This window comes from Oncorhynchus keta, unplaced genomic scaffold (genome assembly GCF_023373465.1).
Source record: "Oncorhynchus keta strain PuntledgeMale-10-30-2019 unplaced genomic scaffold, Oket_V2 Un_scaffold_22955_pilon_pilon, whole genome shotgun sequence".
Classification (NCBI taxonomy): domain Eukaryota; kingdom Metazoa; phylum Chordata; class Actinopteri; order Salmoniformes; family Salmonidae; genus Oncorhynchus; species Oncorhynchus keta.
Window position 1 is genome coordinate 87,871 of NW_026290872.1, and position 27,229 is coordinate 115,099.

The 27,229-nt window shown below is 41.1% G+C and overlaps 1 protein-coding gene across 2 annotated transcripts in view; it reads left to right on the forward strand.

The window, feature by feature from the left end:
* The window catches only part of LOC118385360 (splicing factor, suppressor of white-apricot homolog), a 124,783-nt gene that overhangs the window by 37,427 nt on the left and 60,127 nt on the right, over window positions 1-27,229 (forward strand). The window lies entirely within an intron of this gene.

Sequence of the window (27,229 nt, forward strand, 5' to 3'; positions counted from 1 at the left end):
TTCTTTGAAAGCTCGTCACTTACATAATAAATAAATGGTGACTGAAAATTGTGTTGTATGATGCGAGGAACCATATATCGTATATTCTGGCCTTCTGTAGGTACTTAACCCCTCACAAGGTAAAATACTGCACTGATGTGGTCCATCAAACATCCATCTAGAGAGTTACTGGGTGTGCAGGTTTTTGTATTTATTATGGATCCCCATTAGCTACTCTTCCGGCAGTGTCTGTTTACAGTTTATACAATTTTAAAAACATTACAATACATTCACAGATTTCACACCACACTGTGTGCCCTCAGGCCCCTACTCCACCACTACCAAATATCTACAGTACTAAATCTGTGTTTATAGTGTGCGTGTGTGTGTGCCTATGTTTGTGTTGCTTCACAGTCCCCGCTGTTCCATAAGGTGTTTTTTTTAATGAATCTGTTTTTAAATCTAATTTTACTGCTTTTGCTCCAACCCTGCTCAAATCCACCCGAGTCAGCTTATCAAGACCCTCTTAAGCAGCTGATTGTTTTACAATGTGGTGTGTTCGAGCAAGGCTGGAGCAAAAGCCTGCTCAACCAGTAGCTCCCATGGACTCCTGGAGGGTTGTTGGCCACCCTGCAACATTTTAAAATTACAACCAAATACTTTTTATAGCTCTATAAAATAATTATCTCATTCAATGAACCAGGGATCAAATGGCTAAGGTGGGCGAGGTAGGTAACTAAGACATGGTTATCTATTTGTAAGACAAATATATTCAGTGTTCAGGGGAGATCATGACAGCATAGGAGTTACTTGTCAATTAGGGAGTGAACGTTTTTCATTATAAGGATTTACATGGAGAAAATCGTACATCTCATGAATGGCCCTTCCTTCATCAAAATATATTTTACCTAAACCCTCCCTGAATGCTTGGGGAAAAAAACTATTGACCCTCCCCTATACCCAAAATAACAATTAAGTGTCCACTTCTTGGACAGCCCAGAGCCTTAGATATGCGATTTTAGAAAAGGTTCTTCGTCCTGTAAGCATTTACACGACAACGCAGGAATTTTGATAGTGCACAGGGCTGCGGGCCAGGAGGTTGCGGGTCCATGGGGTTGAAAGATCTCCTGTATAGTAAAAGCATTGCATGACTCATCATATTTGCAGGTCTGAGGAAAAAGGCATTTTAGAAACATTTTATGTAATTTTACATATTAGCAGAATTTTTTTTAATACCACACAAATGTATGAAATTACAAGCAAAGAATGGACGGAGTGATACGCCTATATGTTCCATATCCCATTTCTCCAATACCAAATGTGTGTCTTGTTTGCAACAACTGTCCCTGTTTGCAAATATTAAATCTGACCATGATACTTTCAGAAGTTAGGCCTACCTTTCCACCCCGACGATGAAAAAGTTAAGCTTTAACTGCTGCCTACTCTTATTCTGTGGCTTAACCCAACTAGAGAAGGTCACAAGTGTTTCCCTAAAAGCTGTCTGGATTTAAACACATTGTTTTTATTGAACCTTTATTGAACTAGGCAAGTCAGTTAAGAACAATTTCTTATTTACAATGACTGCCAGGGGCAGAACGACAGATTTTTACCTTGTCAGCTCGGGGATTCGATCGAGCAACTTTTCAGTTACTGGCCCCTCTAACCACTAGGCTACCTGCCGCCGCTCTTCTATTGTACAAAGTGAATCGCTTCATCAAGTGATAGTGACAGAATTAGATTACTTCCCAAGCAAAGTCAATTTTTTGTCTCCTTGGCTATAGAAGGTTGTAACTCAGCCACTGAATGTCAAAGAAAGGAAACTATTATATCCCCATATGCGTGCCATGTATTTCCCAGGTATTTTACAGCTTATTTCTAGCATAAAGCATTGTGAACCAAAGTGCTGTTATAGATTACTTTATATAATTGGATCCGTTAGCTTTTAGATTTTGAAGAAAGTTAACAAGGGTTAGGCCAGTAATTTTTGCATTTTCTTTAATAAATGGTAGGCCTATGGCATACCCCCTCAATTCGGGTCCTGGTTTTAACTTAGCCTCCCCCTTCACTGACACAGAGGTTGGCTTTTTAAAGAGTGCATGTTGGGCGTAGGAATTGACCAACAAATCTATGGATATAGTAGCCTATAGCCTAATGTCCTCTGTCAACAGGTAAGTCTACCTCTTATTTCTTAAATAGGAAGCAATAGGCTCCAACACAAAGCCATTTTGTTGTTAGCGAAGTCTAATGGAAATTAAGACCGTTTAAAGGAATTATGCCCACTTGAATTTGCCTACTTTCAGGACCATGAGCTGTCCATTTCCGACTGATAGTGCCGCGGCTGCTGCTTCAAGTTTCATCATTATAAGTTACTCGAATCTGTCTTATTGTGAGGTCCATAACTCCGATAAATACATCACTGGCTATGGATCGTTTGATTGAGACCCTAAATAGCTTATAGGCACACTTTGAGATTGCTCACCCAGCGGAGAATGAGGGATGGCATTTGACACGCATCGATATATAGTCAGGTCCATAAGTATTTGGACAGTGACACAATTTGCATAATTTTGGCTCTGTACGCCACCACAATGGTTTTGAAAGGAAACAATCTAGATGTGCTTTAAGTGTAGACTTTCATATTTAAGTTAAGGGTTTTGTCAAAATTATTGTATGAACTAGAAGTCGACCGATTAATCGGAATGGCCGATTTAATTAGGGCCGATTTCAAGTTTTCATAAGAATCGGAAATCGGTATTTTTGGACACCGGTTTGGCCGTTTTTTTTCTTCTTACACCTTTATTTAACTTGGAAAGTCAGTTAAGAACACATTCTTATTTACAATGACGGCCTAGGAACAGTGGGTTAACTACCTTGTTCAGGGGCAGAACGACAGATTTTTACCTTGTCAGCTCGAGGATTCAATCTTGCAACCCTTACGGTTAACTAGTCCAATGCTCTAACCACCTGCCTCTCATTGCACTCCACGAGGTGCCTGCCTGTTACGCGAATGCAGTAAGAAGCCAAGGTAAATTTAATGCTAGCTAGCAACTTATCTTATAAAAAACAATCAATCAATCATAATCACTAGTTAACTGCACATGTTTGATATTACTAGTTTAGCTAGCGTGTCCTGTGTTGCATGTAATCGATGTGGTGCGCATTCGCGAAAAAGGACTGTCGTTGCTCCAACGTGTAGTTAACCATAAACATCAATGCCTTTCTTAAAATCAATACACAAGTATATATTTTTAAACCTGCATATTTAGTTAATATTGCCTGCTAACATGATTTTCTTTGTGTCACTTCTCGTGCAACAGAGTCAGGGTATATGCAGCAGTTTGGGCCGCCTGGGTCGTTGCGAACTGTGTGAAGACTATTTCTTCCTAACAAAGACAGCCAACTTCGCCAAACGGGGGATGATTTAACAAAAGCGCATTTGCGAAAAAAGCACAATCGTTGCATGACTGTACCTAACCATAAACATAAATGCCTTTCTTAAAATCAATACACAGAAGTATATATTTTTAAACCTGCATATTCAGCTAAAAGAAATCCAGGTTAGCAGGCAATATTAAACAGGTGAAATTGTTTCACTTCTCTTGCGTTCATTGCATGCAGAGTCAGGGTATATGCAACATTTTGGGCCGCCTGGCTCGTTGCGAACTAATTTGCCAGAATTTTACGTAATTATGACATAACATTGAAGGTTGTGCAATGTAACAGGAATATTTAGACTTATGGATGCCACCCGTTAGATAACATACGGAACGGTTCCTTATTTCACTGAAAGAATACATGTTTTGTTTTTGAGATGATAGTTTCCAGATTCGACCATATTAATGACCTAAGGCTCGTATTTCTGTGTGTTATTATGTTATAATTAAGTCTATGATCTGATAGAGCAGTCTGACTGAGCGATGGTAGGCACCAGCAGGGTCGTAAGCATTAATTCAAACAGCAATTTTGTGTGTTTTGCCAGCAGTTCTTTGCAATGCTTCAAGCATTGCAGTGTTTATGACTTCAAGCCTATCAACTCCCGAGATTAGGCTGGTGTAACCGATGTGAAATGGCTAGCTAGTTAGCGGGGTGCGCTAACTATGTTATGGGCTGAAAATGAATTGGTAAAATTGTGAGTTTTAATACTTGGTTGCAAATACTTTGCAGTCAATTATTACCTGAAGTCTGGAACCCATAGACATCACCAATATCTGGATGTATTCCCTGTTGATGCTCTGCCAGGCCTTTACTGCAGCTGTCTTCAGTTCCTGGCTGTTTTGCCTTCAGTTTTGCCTTCAGCAAGTGAAATGCATGCTCATTTGGATTTAGGTTAGGTGATTGACTTTGCCATTGCAGAACATTTCACTTCTTTGCCTTTAACGTTGGATTGCTTTCGCAGTATGCTTCAGGTCATTGTCCATCTGCACTGTGAACCGTCCAATGAGTTTTGAAGCATTTGGCTGAATCTGAGCAGATAATATAGCTCTAAACCCTTCAGAATTCATTCTGCTGCTTTTGTCAGCATTCACATCATCAATAAATACAAGGGAACCAGTTCCATTGGCAGCCATACGTGACCACACCACAACACTACCTCCACCATGCTTCACAGATGAGGTGGTATGCTTCGGATCATGAGCAGTTCCCTTCTCCATACTCTTCTCATCATTCTGGTACAAGTTGATCTTTGTCTCATCTGTCCATAGGATGTTGTTTCAGAACTGTAACGGCTTTTTTTTTTTTTTGCTAACTCTAATCTGGTCTTCCTTTTTTTGAGGCTTACCAATGGTTTTCATCTTGTGGTAAACCCTCTGTATTTACTCTGGTGAAGTCTTCTCTTGATTGTTTACTTTGACGCAGATACGCCTACCCCCTGGAGAGTTTTCTTGATCTGGCCAACTGTTGTGAAGGGGTTTTTCTTAACCAGGGAAAGAAATCTTCTGTCATCCACCAGTTGTTTTCTGTGGTCTTTCGGGCCTTTTGGTGTTCCTTTGCTCACCACTACATTATTTTTAAGACTGTACCAAATAGTTGGTTTTGCCCCCTAATGATGGCTTGCTTAAAACCTCTTAGAGCTCCCCCTCTATACTGCCCCCGTTGGAGAAAGTGCGTGCCCATAGTAAACTGAAAATATTTTTTCCCAAAATTGCTAATATATGCATATAAAAATTATTATTGAATAGAAAACACTCTAAAGTTTCTAAAACCGTTTAAATTATGTCTGTATGTAAAGCAGAACTCTCAGGGCAGCCTTTCTCCCAAACTCTCTCTTGTGAAGAGAAAAGTTGGGTCAACTTTGACGTCATGGCCCCCACCCTTCCCAGGCAGCTACCGATCCAGGAACAGTCTCTATCTCTTCAGCGCGATGTCTGCTTTCAAATGGCACGTTCATTGTGAGAATCCCACGAGCCCTGCACGTTTGGCGGGCGAAATTGCTCGTGTCCCTCTGAAAAACATGCACTCTATTGCGCGCGGCCGATTTGGAGTACGTCTTTTTCCATGATCCAGCATTTGAAGCCGGATTGTCTGTTAGCGCTGCTCTTTGTTCTACATGCTAAAAACATCATAAAGCTCGATTTTGCACATCGTTTGACCAGTTTAATCGACATATAATATGTAAATTGGAAGTTTTGATGCGCAAGAGTGCTGGACCAGAAGTAATTTTTGACGCATTTCAACTGAAGCTGTTAGCATATGCTAATACAGGGACACACAACCTGAAACCAAACGATGTATTGGGTAAGAATGACTCCTTCTACGTCTTCTGATGGAAGAGCATCAAAGGTAAGGGAATATTTATGTGGTTATTTGGGGTTTCTGTGGACTCCAAACGTAGAGGAGACATACTGCTAATATCTGAGCGCCGACTCATAGTATATAGCCCAGTGAACGATGTCTGTAACGTTAAAAATAAATGTAATACAGCGGTTGCATTAAGAAGAAGTGTATCTTTGTAAATATATGTAGAACATGTATATTTAGTCATGTTTATTGCTTGTTATCTGTCGGAGCTATCATCATTTCTCCGGACATTTGAGTAGCATTTTTTTTTTTAAATGTCGTCAACCGAGATTTATGGATATAAATGGCATATTATTGAAAAAAAAAAATGTACTGTGTAACATGTAATATTACTGTCATCTGATGAAGATTTTCAAAAGGTTAGTGAATTATTTATTTTTTAATCCTACTTTTAAATTTTATTTTTTCTGGGACAAAATGGTTGCCTTTTGTTTCGGTGGTGATCTAATATAAATATGTGCTATGTTTTCGCCGTAAAACATTTTAGAAATCTGAATCTTATCTACTTGCTGGGTAGATAAACAAGGTGTTTATCTTTCATTTGAGCCATTGGACTTGTTAATGTGTGGAGGTTAAATATTTTTAGGAATATTTTTGCGTTCCATGCACCACCTTCCAGCTGAACGTGGGGGGGTGTGTGTGTTCCCAAATTGGAACCCTAGTCCCCTTCTGGTTAAACTGGACTTCATATTGAGTGTTAACAAGCAACAGATTCCAAATGCAAATGCCACACTTGAAATCATCTCTCTATCTTTTACCTGCTTACTTGTAAATGAACTAATAAAGGAATAACACACACCTGGCCATGGAATAGCTGAGCAACCAACTGTCCAACTACTTTTAGTCCCTTAAAAAGGGGACGACAACATATGAAACTTGCTGTAATTACTACACCTTTCACCCGATTTGGATGAAAATACCCTCAAAGAATTCTGACACCATTGGAAAGCTAGTATTCACCTCTATTCAATAGTGCCTATATAATTCTGACAAAGTAAAACAAAATATATTAGGACAGCTTAAGGGATGGATCAAAATTTACAGAATGGTTACCTGGAAGAAAATAGCTTTTTCAATTTCAATCAAGGGGGCAGTTTATTATTTTAAAATCTAGTCATGTCATTTGTAATTGGTTTATACTTCTATAATTCTTAATGTTTCAGAATCCGTTGCTTATTAGGCTATACAGTCAGGTCCATAAACATTTGGACATTGACCAAGTTGTTGTTATTATTATTATCACAGCATATTCTAACCCTAACCCATGCAAACCCATAGTTTCATCAGCTGGTCTCAGATAATCCCACAGGTGAAGAAGCCGAATGTGAGGGTCCTGACCTGGCGCGGTTGTGAGGCCGGTTGGACGTACTGCCAAATTCTCAATCTACTCTGGCAACAGCCCACTCACACTGGCACACATGCAGTCTGCTTCCCATCATACACTGGGAGAGAAATTCACCTTTCAGCAGGACAATAACCTAAAACAGAATGCCAAATATACACTGCTTACCAAGACAGTATTGAATGTTCCTGAGTGGCCTAGTACATTTAAAAAAATTTAAAATGGCTCGAAAATCTATGGCAAGACATGAAAATGGCTGTCAAGTTGGTGGTTGATCATACTTGACAGCCATTTTCAAGTCTTGCCATAGATTTTCAAGCCAATTTAAGTTTTTAAAAAATGTTTTAAAAATGCTTGAAGAATTTTAAAAATAATCATGTGCAAATATTGTACAAATCATGTGTGCAAAATCGTTAGACTAACCCAGAAAGACTCACAGCTGTAATTGCTGCGAAAGGTGTTTCTAACATGTATTGACTCTGGGTTGGATATTTATCTAATCAAGATATATTAGTGTTTTATTTTTCATAAATTCAAACATTTGTTAAATGTTTCTTCCACTTTGACATTACAGTATTTTTGTGTAGATCATAGACAACACCAATTATAATTAAATCCATTTGTATCCACCCTTTGTAACACAACAACATGTGGGGAAAAGTCTTGGTGTGATAACTTTCTGAAGGCATTGTATATCGTTCAATGTAATTAGAGCCAGGCCGATTTATCAATTGACCGATATTATCGGACGATATTTTCCTTTTTCCAGATGTTTTTGTATTGCCGTTTACATGGCTAATAAGCCTATCTTGCCTTGGCGCGCTACAGCAAGATTGGAAACAATCACCCAACGGAACGACACCGGTCGTAGAGAAGGGTGAACTAACTGTTACTGCTTCTACGGTCAGTGTTGAGTAGATAGAAGCTTGCCAGCTCATTAACGTGCCAATAATGTGCACTGGCCATATACTGTTACGTGAAGTGTCATAGCATTGGGTGTTGTGACAAACAATGGATGCTATGGCCAAATGTAAAGCAAGTTCCATGCTAAGAACATTCTCCTGTCTAGTAACGTTAACTTTACTGCCCTTTAGTGAAGCCTGTGAAATCTAGTATGGTATTTGCTCTTTGTGAAGGTTAGCTACGAGCTGATATATGGGTTGTCACTTGTCAGGGATTGGTCCAAATTCACGTTTCGCCACCCTCATCTAGCTAGCTAACGAGCTGTGTGAGAGTACACTAACCCTTAACCATAACCCTTACCTAACCGGAAGCCTTACCATAACCATTTAAATTTCAATGGGGGTAGGGACTCCCAAGGGACCGTTCACTGAGGCAACGCTTGGGGCGAGAGGCTGTGCAGTGAAAATCCCATATCGGCCGGGCTCTAAAAAATAATATACTGATATTTAACTACCAATTATAATTGTTTCCCCCCCCATCCTTACAACGTTAGCTATCTCCTCTATGTTCATGGTGTTTCTCAGGGGAGAAGGATCCTCTCATCTAATCACTGGAATTAGACTGTGTATCATGATATGAGACATGAGTCTTATATCATTCCAAAGCAGACAGTTTATATGTAACCACTTTGTAATGGATGTTATATGCCACACGGAATTAAAGCGCCTATATGCTCCTCTCGTTCTGAGTCAGATTTTTGTACTTGCAACCAACCCCCGCGCCATTATGAGAGATCTTTCTGATACTAAGCATGTAATGTGAATCACCCCAGGCCTCTAATGTCTTGTCTCTTTGAGCCGGATGTCAGAAAGGCAGTGTGAGTCAAGGGAGTGGATAGATGGAGCGGAAACGGATCTATTCTCATTCACTGTCAATGACTAAGTAACTCAGTCATCACATCTCTTAGGGCAGCATGTTCACACTCAGGGAGTTGGTGTCCCATTTGTCACTCAGCACTCAACTGCACTCTGCTGCCCCTGAGTGTGAAATTAATCTAAAATGTGGATCTATGTTCTCATTATGTTGATAATGCAGCATTAGTAGGCTAGCAATTCTGTATTAGCCTATGTGCCTTATCCACAGTTGTGCAAAGAGAACTAATTTGCTCTGTTGAATGCCCCCCCCCACCCTCTCTCTCATGTTTTAAACATGTATCCACCGTGGTTGCCAGTTCACTGAGCATTATGACTTCTATTTAGGTTTGTTTTCGTCACCGGGTCTCGGTAGTGCTAACATCAGAATCATTATGTGCACGAAGGATTGCTGCATTAACCACATTGTCCTACATGCCTTTTAAATTTACAAGCATGAGTTCAAAATATCTATAACGGTCGCCCCAGTGTCAGCATGCAAAGTGTGATTGTTACGCAACAGGACAATTAACCCATGTTGCCCTCAAACCAAGGCACAATGCCTGCTAATTATCTATAGGCTTCAACTTTTAACTTGTCAATTTCTAATTGTTTTCTAACAAGTTTTATTTTCTAACATCAGTTTGAATTACATTTACATTACATTTAAGTCATTTAGCAGACGCTCTTATCCAGAGCGACTTACAAATTGGTTCATTCACCTTATGACATCCAGTGGAACAGCCACTTTACAATAGTGCATCTAAATCTTTTAAGGGGGGTGAGAAGGATTACTTTATCCTATCCTAGGTATTCCTTAAAGAGGTGGGGTTTCAGGTGTCTCCAGAAGGTGGTGATTGACTCTGCTGTCCTGGCGTCGTGGGGGAGTTTGTTCCACCATTGGGGGGCCAGAGCAGCGAACAGTTTTGAATGGGCTGAGCGGGAACTGTACTTCCTCAGTGGTAGGGAGGCGAGCAGGCCAGAGGTGGATGAACGCAGTGCCCTTGTTTGGGTGTAGGGCCTGATCAGAGCCTGGAGGTACTGAGGTGCCGTTCCCCTCACAGCTCCGTAGGCAAGCACCATGGTCTTGTAGCGGATGCGAGCTTCAACTGGAAGCCAGTGGAGAGAGCGGAGGAGCGGGGTGACGTGAGAGAACTTGGGAAGGTTGAACACCAGACGGGCTGCGGCGTTCTGGATGAGTTGTAAGGGGTTTAATGGCACAGGCAGGGAGCCCAGCCAACAGCGAGTTGCAGTAATCCAGACGGGAGATGACAAGTGCCTGGATTAGGACCTGCGCCACTTCCTGTGTGAGGCAGGGTCGTACTCTGCGGATGTTGTAGAGCATGAACCTACAGGAACGGGCCACCGCCTTGATGTTAGTTGAATTGAGATGTGTTCCGCCTCCTCATTAATTCATAGAAGTTGTCCATTTCACTGTTGACGACAATTTACGTTTGAGGCGTTACTGAGCTAGACAAACTTCTCTCTTCGACGAGAGCCCAAGCACTTCCCTAGTGTTTCCTCACATGAAGTATTCAGACATTTGAGCGTCTCCAGTCAGCACAGAACTTCAGAACTTACGCTAACTTCCCCCCCCTGGCACATTTTATGGCTTTGCCCACATTGCCAAGGTTGCTGTTCTCCTTGCTAATGATAACTTTGGACATGTGTGCATTTCTATCAAAGTGCCTTATTACGTTATCATAGTTTCTGTATATCCTGTTGTTGTTTCTACTATAGCACGTATGTATGGAGCATAATGTATTTACTGTTTTATTCACATATGTTCAAGTACTGGTTACATGCATTCCGAATCTTGCATAGATTGTAATGGACACATTATAATAATTTCTTGAAGGTTGTACTGATTATGATGAGCTGATGCTAAGCTAATTGCCAGCTGTGTGTGGCTCCATGTTTGTTCACATCATACAATGCATTCTGGTTGTCACGTAAATGTCTGTCAGACCAAAGATGTTATAACAAAACAAGTAGAATGGATGGTTCACTCGTCTTTCGCGTAAACGTCCGGAAGTGAATGACCGTAGACGACACACCCCCTTCAACATGCATCATGTCTTGTCTTTGGTTGACTCTAAAACAAAAAAACATGGTGGTGCGCACAAGCTACCCATTGTCAGATTACTTTCTATTTTTAGAAAGTGTCTTACTAAATGATTTGATCACTGGCAAGCTCACCTGTGACGTGATGAATTGTAAATGGTAATTGCTATTAGCTTATTCATATTTTGGTTTCTGTTAGCCAAGAGTTAGCTCAATATGACTGCTTGTGTTAGGTCACTCTTTCCTCAGTTACTGCTACGACTAATGTAGCCTACATTTTCCGGTTTGGATGAGAATTGTGTCATGCTGTTGCTACTTCTGTGAATGTCTGAACATTGCATTCAATATTAAAATGCTCACATAGAGTACATAATGTTGTAAAGACTGTTTGTGCAAAAATGTTGCTGTAAAAAACAGTGTGGCCAGCTCAAACGCCGACTGTTACCACAATCGTAACTGGACGTTCTAAAGTGTCTAATCACACTGGTTTGAACGTAAGCTGCAGGGACCACTGTAGAATGATCACACCCGTGTGGGGGTATGTGTCAAAGGGTAAAACAATAACGTATGAGGCGCCATTTCACATGCACCGGTTTGAGAGTTGAGGAGGCTGCTGTGATTTTGTTGCATTTTGTCGTGTGTCCTTTAGGTTTGAGAAAAGTAAAATGTCATTTTGAGGTCAAGTAATTAGTGTGACCTGGTTTTAACAGGCCATAAAACCTCAACATATTTGATGTTTCCAGAGTCTGCTGTGTATCAAAAGGCCTCACCTGGTCAGACCAGCAGTAGTGATCAAACTGGCCCTATTTTGTTTTCCACTCACTTTGGGGAGCAATCTGTCATCTGCCAAATACAATCCATGAACTTGTTTCAGTACGGAGAGAACTCTTGAGTATGGAGTCTGTATTCAGTCACAAAGCAGGTTGCACCCACAGGCAAGGCAAGCCAAGCAACCGACCATCTTGCTTACTTATCAACTCTTGAGGTCTGCTTGTGATTTGGGGAACAGCTATATGGAATACATAATTATCTTCATTTTCATTATGTTTCTGGCTTTTATAGTTATTGTAAAAAAGCCAGATAACAATCTGTAAAATCAATCAAAGGATGGGATACCATCCAGAACTTGGGCCTATTGTGGCCCTACCTGTGTGATTTCTCAGATTGGTTTTGTGAGAGCCAGCTACCACTACTATATGAATAAACAGGCCATCAGGAAACAGGGCCATGGTGGATGAAACGTTGGCTGTTTTTGTTTTGTGACCTCATCTAGAAATGCATGTGGATTAGCTTGGATGATCATGATGATAGTGTCTGTAGCCTGGCCTTGGTTTTGTCAAGCGGTTTTTCCCATCAATTCATGGTTGTTTCTTCTTCTCGTTGTTGATCCTCGCTCCTTCCCTCCACGTCGTCCCTTCGCTATTAATAATCAATAATGTTTTTCTGTGTGTCCGTGTCGCTCTCCAGCTTTCTGGGTAGGAAATAACTACCTTTGGCTTGTGCTGATGGTGAAGATGTATTATTCAAAATATATATATATTTGACCTTTATTTAACTAGGCAAGCCAGTTAAGAACAAATTCTTACTTACAATGACGGCCTACACCGGCCAAACCCGGACGATGCTGGGGCAATTGTTCGCCGCCCTAGGGGACTCCCAATAACGGCCAGTTGAGATGCAGCCTGAATTCGAACTTCAGCCCAGCAGAAGTTTGGCAGCTATCTTAGTGTTTTATAAGAAATTATGAGCTTTTGACTGGAGCTTAATGAAAAGTGGAAAGTGTCTCGGGGCCTCCAGACCTCTTCAACCACATGAAGAGTGTCCGGAGCATTCAAAGGATGTGCCACAAAAAGATGATTCTCCTCTATTATTTAGGAAAGATATGGGCAGACAATTGTATTACAACATGAGCCAGGTTTGAGTGACTCATGAATTTAATATAATGTTATTATAGTGTAAATTTAAACCACGGGGAACTGGAAGAATGCTCAAAAAGTAGCCTATGCTGCATTTGAGTATCTGGATACCAGAGGTGGGACCAAGTCATTTTTTTACAAGTCACAAGTAAGTCTCAAGTCTTAGCACTCAAATCCCAAGTCAAGTCTAAGTCAAGACAGACAAGTCTCAAGTCTTAAACAAGTCATAATGTGTTCTTCACCAAATATAATACCATTTCATATTTTTAACAAGAGTAATAGTTAATATATGGCATTTAAGCAAATCATGAATGCTCTTAAAAATATGTATATAATTATTACTTTCCAAATAAATGTTATATTTCCATGGAAATACATGGGTAGCCATGAGAAAGACCCCCCATAGTAATCGACTATCGAGGATGGCGTTGGGGCGCAATCGGGCGATGTAGGCTTGTACATAATCGCCCAACCTTAACACACACACACACACACACTCTCTCTGTTGTGGTTACAGTAGGCTAACGAATCTTGGGTGCAATGATCACTTTCCCGCACTGACTGACTGTGTGGAGGCTCATTGATTTAACATTACTTTAGCCTACATGCTACACTAGTAAAGTTATAAATTATATAGCTGTCGGCTATATTAGCCGCGACTTACCGTTCTTTGTGCAGCTTCAAATGTCGAACAAAGTTGGAAATTGTTGCGCCTCCGTCTGTAATTTTCTTCCCACATGTTTTGCAAGTTGCAATCCGTTTTTTTGTTGATGCAGCGTCGTCTTTATATCCGAAAATAATAATTTTGGGTATCATCTTTCTAAGGGCTCCATCTGAATTCACTCACAGACGTTCCTCTGCACTGCCACGCACAACTTTTTCTCAGCTGGCACAATTTGATTGGCTGCAGTCCGATTCAAACTGTAATCCGTTAAATTACTTTTTTTTTAATAGCATCATTTTTAATATTTGGGCTTGGGGAGGGTGTCAGGTCGAGTCAAAAGGCTTGGGGAGGGTGTCAGGTCGAGTCAAAAGGCTCAAGGTCAAGTCACGAGTCATTGGTGTTAAAATCAAAGTTGAGTTGCAAGTAATCATATTTGTGACTCGAGTCTGACTTGAGTCAAAGTCATGTGACTCGAGTCCACAACTCTGCTGGATACTACACAATTACACACTTCACATTAGTCTGCTTTGTAAGGTGCATAAATAGTTTTTTTCCTCACAGTGCTGACTATGGAAAAATAATATGTTCATTCTAGCAGTCGTCTCTTACAGCTGCCGAATACACACTCATTTCTCCCCAGTCTGAGCAGCCTAGTGTTTGGCACACGCTGCACATCTTTAATGTGCTCTTTTAACTTTGTCAATGAAAGCTCCCATTTTAGAACTTGAAAGCTCCCATTTTAGAACTGTTTGTTTTCTTCGCCCTTAGGTGTGGTTGCCACGTTCTCATTCAGTCCTATCCACCCGTCTGCATCCTCTCTCCCCAACTGGAAACCATGTTTCCCACCTTGCCAAGCCTGGTGCTGCCTGCCAGTAGTAATCTTCTTGAGATTCGAGGGGCTATCATCATTAAATAACATTATAGATGCAAAGCATTATTTAAATTTGAATGCACTTCTAAATGAATTTTGTCACTTTGCCCCAGAAGCATGTGGAATGTGCCGACCTGACTTAGGGGACACGGTGAACAGTTGGGAGTTTGGGCCAATTTAATTGTAAAATTTTCCTTGGTGTTAAATACTGTGAACAAACTTAAAAAGTAGCAGTTGATGGTTCCGAATACAAGGTTGCCAAGGTTATATTATTTCATATTCTTTTCCAGTTTAAGGGTTGTTCAGATTCAATTATATCTGTGGACCATGCTTTTTAATTGGTAGCTTGGATATGAGCTTTCCAAAAGTTGTTTATATATTGTAGAGCTCAGTCCTTTTAGGGAGCCCAGATCATTTATTTAAGTCCCATTATTGGATGGTTCGGTAGATGTCCATAGGTCAACATAGCTGACCTAAATTCTAAATCTAGAAAAAAGGAGTTTCCTGGTAATGTGTGTGTGTCTTTCAAATCTTGTAATGTTTTGAAAACCATTACTGTCCATGGTAGAGGCATGGATTCCAAATTTGGACCATTGGGGGGATGTAGAAGTCCGCCCTCTGGATCGCAAGGCATTATTGTGAAATATTGAAGTATGATCATTCCATTTTGATTCCCAGTTACATAGTTCTTTTTTTTTCTTCAATTTTGCACCCAGTAGAAATAGTTTGAGCAATAATTGGACCAACGCGTAGTTTACAGTTAAGGATATATCAGTGAAGACCACCTCTTCCAGAGCAATATGAGACACCATATTTCTCTCTAGACTCTTTTGCCCCCTGGCTGAGTCCGAAATGACATGTCTGTCCCAATAACTAGATGGAATTCAGTTCATTCTAACAATATGTTCAGAGAATCAAAAAACCTAGGATCATATCATTTTGGAGTGTACACATTAATAAAGGCAATTTTCTTTCCATTATGGATACATTTAGGGAAAGTGATTCTGCGTTCTCGGTCTTCACCTTTACCCAGCAGGGTGATTGAGAGTTTCTGACGTATCATTATGATAACTAAAGATGTATTGTTTGGGGCTGATGAAAAAGAAGCCAGTTTGTACAAATGGTTCTCTATTCTATGTGCGTCCTTTTGTAGCAGGTGTGTTTCTCGGAGCATTGCTATATCAACATGGTTTCTTGCTAGGATATCAAGATAGCTGGAACATTTTATAGGATAGTTTAGGCCTTTCAAATTCCAAGAGAAAATAGCTAGTGTTGCCATTGTCAAAAAAATGATGTATTATTAATTGTTATCTTTACTGTTAATACGCCCATGGATGTAAAACAAAAAGCAGTACCCAGAGGGAAACCCAGCCATTGGTCGTTCCCCACCCAGTAAAACCCTCTTAAGTCATTAGCATCATTATTATTATTATTAGCAATAACGGCTAAATTACCGTAACAACATAATATGTCCTACATTTTTAAAGTATGTATGTGCTTTTCTACTATGTAAAAAAAAAAAAAAAAAAGGGTTCACGCAAGTAATGCGGTCTATAATTAATCATGACCTGTAGGTCAATTTCTCCCTGGGAGGTAAATTCAGCAGCGTGAACAGAGGAAGACAGCCATCAACAGGAAGACAAAAAATGACTGTGTGGTAGCCCATATGGGACTGGCCGTCTATCCTACACAGTTTAGCCCATATGGGACTGGCCGTCTATCCTACACAGTTTAGCCCATATGGGACTGGCCGTCTATCCTACACAGTTTAGCCCATATGGGACTGGCCGTCTATCCTAATCAGTTTAGCCCAATTGGACTGGCCGTCTATCCTACACAGTTTAGCCCATATGGATTCAATGCGCTGTAGCCCAACAAAGAAGCCACCCCACTCTGTATGACACTTCAGTATATTGTCCATTGTTCATTAATTGGTGTGGAGTCATCAGTGTCTAAATTAGTGGTCACTATTTTTAAGGCATTCCTAGTCGTTCACCAACCATTTCTGTAAAAAACCTAACGATGAAGCCTTCCCGTTCCTATTTTTTTTTCATTTGTTGCTGTTGGCGGTAGGTGCACATGATTCATCAGCCCTAGCACCAGGAAGGCAAAGTGTTCCCATTTTGGACCATTTCATGTATCTGAACGAAGAATTCTGCCTACACGGCAGGGCCAGAGAGCAGATCAAGTGCACCTATCAATCAAATCAAAATCAAATGTATTGGTCGCATACACATGTTTAGCAGATGTTATTGCGGGTGTAGCGCAATGCTTGTGCTTCTAGCTCCGACAGTGCAGTAGTATCTAACAAGTAATATCCAACAGTTTCACAAAATACATGTAAATCTAAGTGAGGAATGGAGTAAGCATATATACATATGTCAGAGTGGCATTGGACTAAGATACAATGGCATAGTATAGAATACAGTATATATATATGATATGGGTGTAAATATTGCATCACCCAATTAAAGTCACTAAGATACCGTAGAATAGTATAGAGTACAATTTGAACATATGAGATGAGTAATGCAAGATATGTAGACATTATTAAACTGGCTAGTGTTTAATTTCCTTACAGTGGCCAGTGATTCCTAATCTGTCTATAGGCAGCAGCCTCTGATGTGCTGGAGATGGCTGTTTAACAGTCAGTGGTGTAGTATAGAATACAGTATATACATATGAGATGGGTGATGCAATATGTAAACACAATTTAAAAGTGACTAAGATACTGTAGAATAGTGTGGAGTGCAGTTTATACATATGAGATGAGTAATGCTAGATACGGAACATTATTAAAGTGGCCAGTGATTTCTAATCTATGTCTATAGGCAGCCACCTTTGATGTGCTAGTGATGGCTGTTTAGCAGTCTGATGGCCTTGAGATAGAGTCTGAAAATAGCTTCTAAGTCCCAGCTTTGATGCATCTGTACTGACCTCGCCTTCTGGATGATAGCAGGGTGAACAGGCATTGGCTCGATGCCCTTGATGATCTTTTTGACCTTCCTATGGCATCAGGTGCTGTAGGTGTCCAGGAGGGCTGGAAGTCCCCCCGGTAATGCATTGGGCAGACTGCACCAATGGCTGGAGAGCTTTGCGGTTGTGGGCGGTACAGTTGCCGTACCAGGCGGTGATAAAGCCCAGCAGGATGCTCTCAATTTTGCCTTTGTTAAAGTTTGAGGGTTTTAGGTGTTAAGCCACATTTCTTTAGGTGTTAAGCCGACTGAGGCTGAAGAGGCGCTGATGCTCTTTCTTCACCACAATGTGTGTGTGGGTAGACCATTTCAGTTTGTCAGTGATGTGTACGTCGAGGAACTTGAAGCTTTCCACCTTCTCTACTGTGGTCCCATCTCTGGAGAAGGTGGAAAGCTTCAAGTTCCTGTGTGTGCTCCCTCTGCTGTGTTTTGTTGACGTTGAGTGAGAGGTTATTTTCCTGCCACCACACTCCCAGAGCTCTCACCTCTTCCCTGTAGGCGGTCTTATTGTTGTTTGTAATCAAGCCTACTGCTGTTGTGTCGTCTGCAAACTTGATGATTGAGTTGGAGGTATGCTTGGCCACGCAGTCATGGGCCTACCGCTGGCCAATAAAAAAAAATAAAAAAAAAATATGCCATTTAGCAGACGCTTTTATCCAAAGCGACTTACAGTCATGTGTGCATACATTCTACGTATGGGTGGTCCCGGGAATCGAACCCACTATCCTGGCGTTACAAGCGCCATGCTCTACCAACTGTGCTACAGAAGGACCACAATAAGATGGCTCAGATCATCGTGTCTGCACAGTTTCCTCCAGCCAAAGAAAAGAGTAACCTGGAACGCACAGCAAAGTTAATACTGTGAGATTTCTCACCGCGGCTTCCTCCCTCACACTGAGGACTGCATCACAGACATTGTTTAGGCTGTGTATGTATAGCATAGCTGAATATTGAGCCAGTCAAATTGGGGTTAGCCTAGAGATCTATCAGCTCTTCCCCTGTGTGTTGTGCTTGATGTGCTTATCAAATAATTATTGAATCTCCTTGGCAGTGGAGAATGTGTTTTCAGGCTATGCTCAAACCCTACACCCCAACCCGAGCATTCCGTTCTGCCACCTCTGGTCTCTTGGTCCTCTCACCCTTGCATGAGGGCAGCTCCCCCTCAGCCCAGTCCACTCTTCTCTCTGTCCTGGCACCCCAATGGTGGAACCTAAGACAGCAGAGTCTCTGCCCAACTTCTGAAAACATCTGAACTAACAGTCGCACGTGACTTTTTGATTTTGATTTGCTGATAGCTACTTTTTAAAATGTTTAATATCTTATGATACTGTATGTGGTTGTCCCACCTAGCTTCAGTTGACGTCAGAAGTTTACATACACCTTAGCCAAATACATTTTTCACAATTTCTGACATTTAATCTTAGTAAAGATTCCCTCTGTTAGGTTAGTTAGGATCACCACTTTATTTTAAGAATGTGAAATGTTAGAATAATAGTAGAGAGATTTATTTAATATTTTATTTATTTCATCACATTCCCAGTGGTCAGAAGTTTACATACACTCAATTAGTATTTGGTAACATTGCTTTAAATTGTTTAACTTGGGTCAAACGTTTCGGGTAGCCTTCCACAAGCTTCCCACATAGTTGTGGGAATTTTGGCCCATTCCTCCTGGTAGAGCTGGTGTAACTGAGTCAGGTTTGTAGGCCTCCTTGCTCCCACATGCTTTTTCAGTTCTGACCACAAATTTTCTGTAGGCTTGAGGTCAGGGCTTTGTGATGGCCACTCCAATACCTTGGCTTTGTTGTCCTTAAGCCATTTTGCCGCAACTTTGGAAGTAACATCCTGATTGATGCCTTGAGATGTTGCTTCAATATATCCACATAATTTTCCTGCCTCATGATGCCATCTATTTTGTGAAATGCACCAGTCCCTCCTGCAGCAAAGCACCCCCGTGTTTCACGGTTGGGATGGAGTTTTTTGGCTTGCAAGCCTCCCCCTTTTTCCTCCAAACATAACGATGGTAATTATGGCCAAACAGTTCTATTTTTGTTTCATTAGACCAGAGGACATTTCTCCAAAAAGTATGTGCAGTTGCAAACCGTAGTCTGGATTTTTTATGGCGATTTTGGAGCAGTGGGTTCTTCCTTGCTGAGCGGCCTTTCAGGTTATGTCGATGTACCTGTTTCCTCCAGCATCTTCACAAGGTCCTTTGCTGTTGTTCTGGGATTGATTTGCACTTCTCGCACCAAAGTACGTTCATCTCTTGGAGACAGAACGCGTCTCCTTCCTAAGCGGTGTGAAGGCTGTGTGGTCCCATGGTGTTTATACTTGCGTACTATTGTTTGCACAGATGAACGTGGTACCTTCAGGTGTTTGGAAATTGCTCCCAAGGATGAACCAGACTTGTGGAGGTCTACAAGTTTTATTTTGAGTCTTGGCTTGGATTTATTTTTATTTTCCCATGATGTCAAGCAAAGAGGCACTAAGTTTGAAGGTAGGCCTTGAAATACATCCACAGGTACACTTCCAATTGACTCAGATTAGGTCAATTAGCCTTTCAGAAGCTTCTAAAGCCATGAAATCATTTTCTGGAACATTCCAAGCTGTTTAAAAGGCACAGTCAACTTAGTGTATGTAAACTTCTCACCCACTTGAATTGTGATTAAGTGAATTATGTCTGAAAACAATTGTTGGAAAAATTACTTGTGTCATGCCCAAAGTCGATAACTGACTTGCCAAAACTATAGTTTGTTTACAAGAAGTTTGTGGAGTGGCTGAAAAACAAGTTTTAATTAGAGGTCGACCGATTAATCGGAATGGCCGATTTAATTAGGGCCTATTTCAAGTTTTCATAACAATCGGAAATCGTTATTTTTGGACACCGATTTGACTGTTTTTTGTTTGTTTTTGTTTTTTTACACCTTTATTGAATCTTTATTTAACTAGGTTTTTACCTTGTCAGCTCGGGGGATTCAATCTTGCAACCTTACAGTTAACTAGTCCAACGCTCTAACTACCTGACCACATTGCACTCCACAAGGATACTGCCTGTTACGCGAATGCAGTAAGCCAAGGTAAGTTGCTAGCTAGCATTAAACGTATCTTATAAATAACAATCAGTCAATCAATCATAATCACTAGCTCTAGGGTAGGGGACAGCATTTGGAATTTAGGATAAAAACCATGCCCAAATTAAACTGCCTGCTCCTCGGGCCCAGCAGATATGATATGCATATAACTGGTAGTTTTGGATAGAAAACACTTTAAAGTTTCCAAAATTGTTAAAATAGTGTCTGTGAGTATTACAGAACTGATTTGGCCGGCGAAAAACTGAGAAAAATCCATTCAGGAAGTAGGATTTTTTGTTGTTGTAGTTTTCTATTCAATGCCATTACAGTATCCATTGACTTAAGACTCAACTTGCAGTTCCTATGCCTTCCACTAGATGTCAACAGTCTTTAGAAATAGTTTCAGGCTTGTTTTCTGAAAAATGAGTGCCTTGTTTAACTTTTATATTGACGACTTTATTGTATGGTTGAAATATTTTGATTATAGGCTAAAAACAACCTGAGGATTGAATATAAACATAGTTTGGCTTGATTCTATGAACTTTGCAGATTAGCATTTTTTGTCTGCCTGTTTTGACTGCGTTTGAGCCTGTGAGTTACTGAAGAAAACACGCTAACAAAACTGAGGTTTTTGGATATAGAGACTTTATCGAACAAAAGGAACATTTATTGAGTTAATTAATGTCTTCTGAGTGCAACCATATGAAGATCATCAAAGGTAAGGGATTCATTTTATCTCTATTTCTGACTTGTGCAACTCTTCTACTTGGCTGGTTACTGTTTGTAATGATTTGTCTATTGAAATACAAATGGTATAGAGAGAGAGTCCTAGAATTCCTATAACTACAACCTAAAACTTCTTACCTTGGAATATTGAAGACTCATGTTAAATGGAACCACCAGCTTTCATATGTTCTCATTTTCTGGCAAGGAACTTAAACGTTAGCTTTCTTACATGGCACATATTGCACTTTTACTTTCTTCTCCAACACTTTGTTTTTGCATTATTTAAACCAAATTGAACATGTTTCATGATTTATTTGAGGCTAAATTGATTTTATTGATGTATTATATTAAGTTAAAATAAGTGTTCAATTCAGTATTGTTGTAATTGTCATTATTAAAAAAAAATAAAAAAATCGGACGATTAATTGGTATCAGGTTTTTTTGGTCCTCCAATTATCGGTATCGGTGTTGAAAAATCATAATCGGTCGACCTCTAGTTTTAATGACTCCAACCTAAGTGTATGTAAACTTCTGACTTCGACTGAGTCTGTCTTAAATAATTTTCCACACACAGTCTGTGCCTGTATTTAGTTTTCATGCTAGTGAGGGCTGAGAATCCACTCTCACATCGGTACGTGGTTGCAAAGGGCATCAGTGTCTTCACTGAACAGTTTGCCTAGGCCAGAAACTCTGAGCGCAGCCCAATCCAGAAATCCGGCTTTGACTTCTGATTTAAATTCACTTTTCACAGAACCGCTTGTTACAATTTCAATGAGGTTCTCTTGTTCAGATATCTGTAAGTGAACTGGAGGCAGGGCATGAAATGGATAACGAATCTAGTTGTTTGTGTCATCCGTTTTATATTAAGCATTTTGAGGCAATTGTAACTTTTTGGGCAACCTGTCCAAATTCACATAGAAATGTGAGTTATAGATCTTTCATTCCCGTTGAAAGCAAGTCTAAGAAGTAGTAGATCTGTGTTATTTCTATGCCTTCTATTTTGAAGAGTTGTTTTTGCTTATTTTACTTTTGGTTTTGTACACCAACTTAAAACAGCTGAATATACAGTGTTTTTGATTATGAAAACAATATTTCACAGTTTAGATGGTACCATGATTCTCTACGCAATGACTTCTTGTTTGTCACAAACTGAAATTAGGCAAACTATTAGAATTTTAGCAACAAGAAAATGGTGAATGGAGCAGCAGGGAGCTATTTTTGGACTAGCTACAGTTTGCATTGCGAGCCACCTTGATCTTGCAAGTTTACATGAATGGTTCGCTGCAGGAATGATTACGAGATGATGGTGGCTTGTAAGCCTAAGCAACAGTAGGCTCCATGTGTCAGGGCTGTAGAGAGAGTGGGAGAGCGATGTGGTTCTGTTGAGTAGCTCTCCAGAGACAGCTTGGCTGCTGGGGCTTCAGCTGGTTCCTGCTGAAAACTATTAACATTATTGTGGCTTATTGTAGTTTGTCCTCAAAGCCTTGTTCTACACTGCGAAACACATTTTAGATGGGAGCATTTTAAACACACTTTCAGTCACTTTTATTGCACCTTTTTTTGTGGTTGTGCATTCCTGAATTGATGAGCAGATAGTTGGAGGGTTGATCATGTATTCTGTGTGTGTGGACTTCACTTTAAAGCTAGGGCTAACCGAAAGCATTTCAAAACACTCCTCTGGTGGGCAGAGAGATGCAGCATCTGGACACACACACACACCTACCATACATCACACTCCAACACATGCCCTCCTTCACACACACACACTTTCATGATGCAGCACCAATGATGTGTGTGTGAAGGAGGGTACGTGTTGGAGTGTGATGTATGGTAAGTGTGTCCAGAAGCAGCATCTCTCTGCCCACCAGAGGAGTGTTTTTGAAATGCTTTAGGTTAGCCCTAGCTTTAGATCATGATGCAGCACCAATGATGTGTGCAGTTTTCAGGCTACTCATGCTGTGTCAATCCTGAGTCTTGGCTTTTGGCTGTAGCAGTCCCTCCCCTTTCCACCAGCTGCTGGGGATGCAGGCCTGACTTTGATTCCTCCTTTCTGGGTTGCTTGGATGTCCACTCTCTGGCAGTGGTCCTTCACCCCAGGGCCAACCACATTGCGTGGCTGCCTCTGTCCCTGCCGGTCTCTCCACACCCTCCAGCAGCTCCAGCCTCCATCAAAGGCCCCACAGTAACAGACTGGTGGGTAGAGCAGCAGCGGATTGCTGACTCCATCAATATTCAACATTTCCCCCCACTACTGTTTTGTCAAATTCTAAGGCACGTTCAAGCTGCCTTTCTGAATCGACTCTTCCAGTAAAGTGAATAGTGGCTTTACCCTCCTCCAGACTCTATCCCGCTCTTTCTTCTCCTCCACTCTACTCTTGTCCTCTTCTGCATCCTTTCATACTGTAAAGGTTATGATCCACAGCAGTGAGAATTATTCCAACTCCTTCTCTCCCTCCCTACTCTTTCCCCTTACCCCCCTGTCTCTCCTCGAGTGACTGAGGTCGATTCATCACCTTCCTTAAGCAGTCTGCCCGCCTGACTTAAAAGCTCAGTTAGCCACCTGGCATAAGCCATTGTTCTTGATTTGTGCCTGCGGCTGTGTGACTCCGCTCCGCCGGTACCTGAGAGGGTCTTTGAAGCTCTGAGATGAGGGGGTTCACCTCCGCGTCCTTGAACGCGAGTGGTTCAGTTATTTCTCGCTTCTCTTCCTCTTTTTTGGTGACTGTCCCAGTTCCTAAATTGACGTAGTAACTCCTCCTCTTAGACACTGTGATGACGTTTCTGTTTTTAATAATAGTTTTCTCTTTTCCTCACATCAGACCCCTCTTAATAAAGTGGGGTGAGATTGAGGACATCCATTATTGAAAGAGACTGCTTTCCCTGTGTTTTGGTCTATAGCGAGGTGTGACACGGGGAAGTTAAGACTGTACTTTACTTACTTCCTCGGGAAGCATAGGCCATCAACGACTCCTCTCCGCTGTACTCTGTTCTGGGTAGTCATGCTAATCTTCCATTGCTCCCGGCTTGTTTTTAGTGGCTTTCCACTCAGGACGTTGTAAAGTGCTTTGCGTCACTTGTTAAAACCACTGTGCTATTACAACTAACTGTATCGACAATTTCCTTCTAAAAACATCTGAAATGCTTCCTATGAGGTTTTTCTCAGCCTCTCCAGCGGCTTGCTGCACTACTTTATCCTGCTCTATAAGCAACATATTGGGATATGAGGGTCAACGAGCACTTTCGGTAGCTGTATTGCTAGCGATATCTTTTCAGTTATCTATCCATGACAGGTTGCTTTTCACTGCTAAGCAATGGACTGTTTTGACTAGGTGGAACACAGCTATGACTGGAAGTGACCTATTTGTCGCAGGTTAAGAGTATTAGGTTAAGGTTAGTGTTAGCTAAAATGCTTTCCTTACCTGCTACAAAAAGCTAAGTCCGGTTGTGGCTGTACTCACAATCCCCTGAAGGCAACCACTCAAGTCCATCTCTTTTCTCGCCTACAAACCATCCACCCAGTGCAGTACACACACACAAAAAAATCCTCATCAATTTGCTGATAAGAATGGGAGGAACTCCCCAAATACAGGTGTGCCATTCTTGCAGCGTCATACCCAAGAAGACTTGAGGCTGTAATCACTGCCAAAGGTGTTTCAACAATGTACTAAGTAAAGGGTCTAAATACTGAATATTTAAATTTGAGATATCCTTTTTCCCCCTTTATTTTTATACATTTACAAAAATTCTGACCCTGTTTTTGCTTTGTCATTATGGGTGTTGGGAAGAAAATGGAAAAAAATATATATACATTTGAGAATAATTCTGTAACATAACAAAATGTGGAAGTGTCAAGGGGTCTGACTACGTTACGAATGCTCTGTATTTGAGAGACGGAGAAGACAGTATAAAGAGGAAACCGATGATGCCAGGGCAGTATCATGAACAGGATGCTACAGACAGAGAGAATATATAGCGTATGAAATCATACCCCAGAGGAACATATAGCAGAAGGCTTATTCGAAATGACTGCATCCATGCATGTAGAGATGGTCATATCTGTACCAACAGTCGGATGAGATATGAAACTTATTGATGCTTGAAACTGAAATGTACTGTATTAAATACAGTTGAAGTCGGAAGTTTACATACACTTAGGTTGGAGTCATTAAAACTAGTTTTTCAACCACTCCACACATTTCTTGTTAACAAACTATAGTTTTGGCAAGTCCGTTAGGACATCTACTTTGTGCAAGACACAAGTCATTTTTCCAACAATTGTTTACAGACTGATTATTTCACTTAAAATTCACTATCACAATTCCAGTGTGTCAGAAGTTTAAAAGTTGACTGTGCCTTTAAACAGCTTGGAAATTTCCAGAAAATGATGTCATGGCTTTAGAAGCTTCTGATAGGCTAATTGACATTATTTGAGTCAATTGGAGGTGTACGTGTGGATGTATTTCAAGGCTTACCTTCAATGTCGGTGCCTCTTTGCTTGACATCATGGGAGAATCAAAAGAAATCAGCCAAGACCTCTTAATAAAAATTGTAGACCACAAGTCTGGGTCATCCTTGGGAGCGATTTCCAAACACCTGAAGGCAACACGTTCATCTGTACAAGCAATAGTACGCAAGTATAAACACCATGGGACCACGCAGCCAAAATACTGCTCAGGATGGAGACGCGTTCTGTCTCCTGGAGATGAACGTACTTTGGTGTGAAAAGTGAAAATCAATCCCAGAATAACAGCAAAGGACCCCGTGAAGATGCTGGAGGAAACGGATATATATATAACACTCCCCTACCCCGGACGTCACTGGGCCAATTGTGCCACTGCCTCATGGGTCTCCCGGCTGCAACACATCCTGGGATCGAACCTAGGTCTGTAATGACGCCGTTGCGCCACTCAGGAGCTTATATTTCTGCCCAGGACCCACGTTTCATCCTCTTTCTCCCCTCATCTTCACGGAGGCAGATTCCTTAGCCAGACTAACGGTCCCCTGATCTCTCATTCCAGAGGGCCACGGCTGAAGAGCTCGCTGCCACACTTCCTTAATAGAACTGTAAAATATTGAAAAACTTCCATTAGCGACACAGAACTACCCATCTGCCTTATTTCTCGCTCTCCCTCCACCCTCTTTCTCTCTCTCTCCCTTCACCCCTCATTCACTCACACACACTTCTATCACTCTCTTCCCTTATTCTCTCCTCAGTCTGCCTTTCTCTCTCTCCCTGAGAAACCCAGGTAATTGAGGCCTAAACAGTCAGCTGCAAAGGCAGCTTTGTCAGACATGTTGCCCACCAATCATGGCATCATGCATACATATGAAGTGGGATTATGAGTCCATCCTCATGTAGGGAGAAACGAGAGGAAACTGCCCACGTTCTGTTTTCTTAGCCTGGTGTCCAGACTCTTTTCTATCTATAGCAAGCTAGTGATGGCTATTTGTTAACATACAACATGGTCTCTGATCTGGTGCTCAGGCTAGTCCCTTTCCTCCTATGTCCCTACTGAGCTGGTATGGTCCATGTTCAGAGACTGCACTCAGAAAAGGAGACCTGAGGCTTGTGTTCTCCCACACGGAATTGGCCTTGTGGAAGTGGCTGTCACCTGGTCCCTCCACCACTGCATGTTGCAATGATTAAACCTCTCTGTCAGTGTCCTATGGTGAACGGTGCACAGAGCGGACAGAGCATTCCAATGAGGGCCATGACTACAGAGGGAGAGCGGCAGAGGAGTGGAAGGCCCTCTGTACTGTGAAATGGGCTTTCCGTTACCGTTCAGCCTGCAACCAACCCTCACTGTGCCTCACTCACATCTATTTTTGACTGTTAACTTTTAAACCCAATCCCAAACAAAGCTTTGCAAATAGCTTGCTGACATCACTTAGCCTAAGCACACAATACTTTCCTATTAAATAAAATAAAAAGCACTGCCCTTGTAAGTTCTAAATCATTTTCACTTCACTAATTGATGAGCTTTAAATAGCCAAGTTATTGTGTCTGGT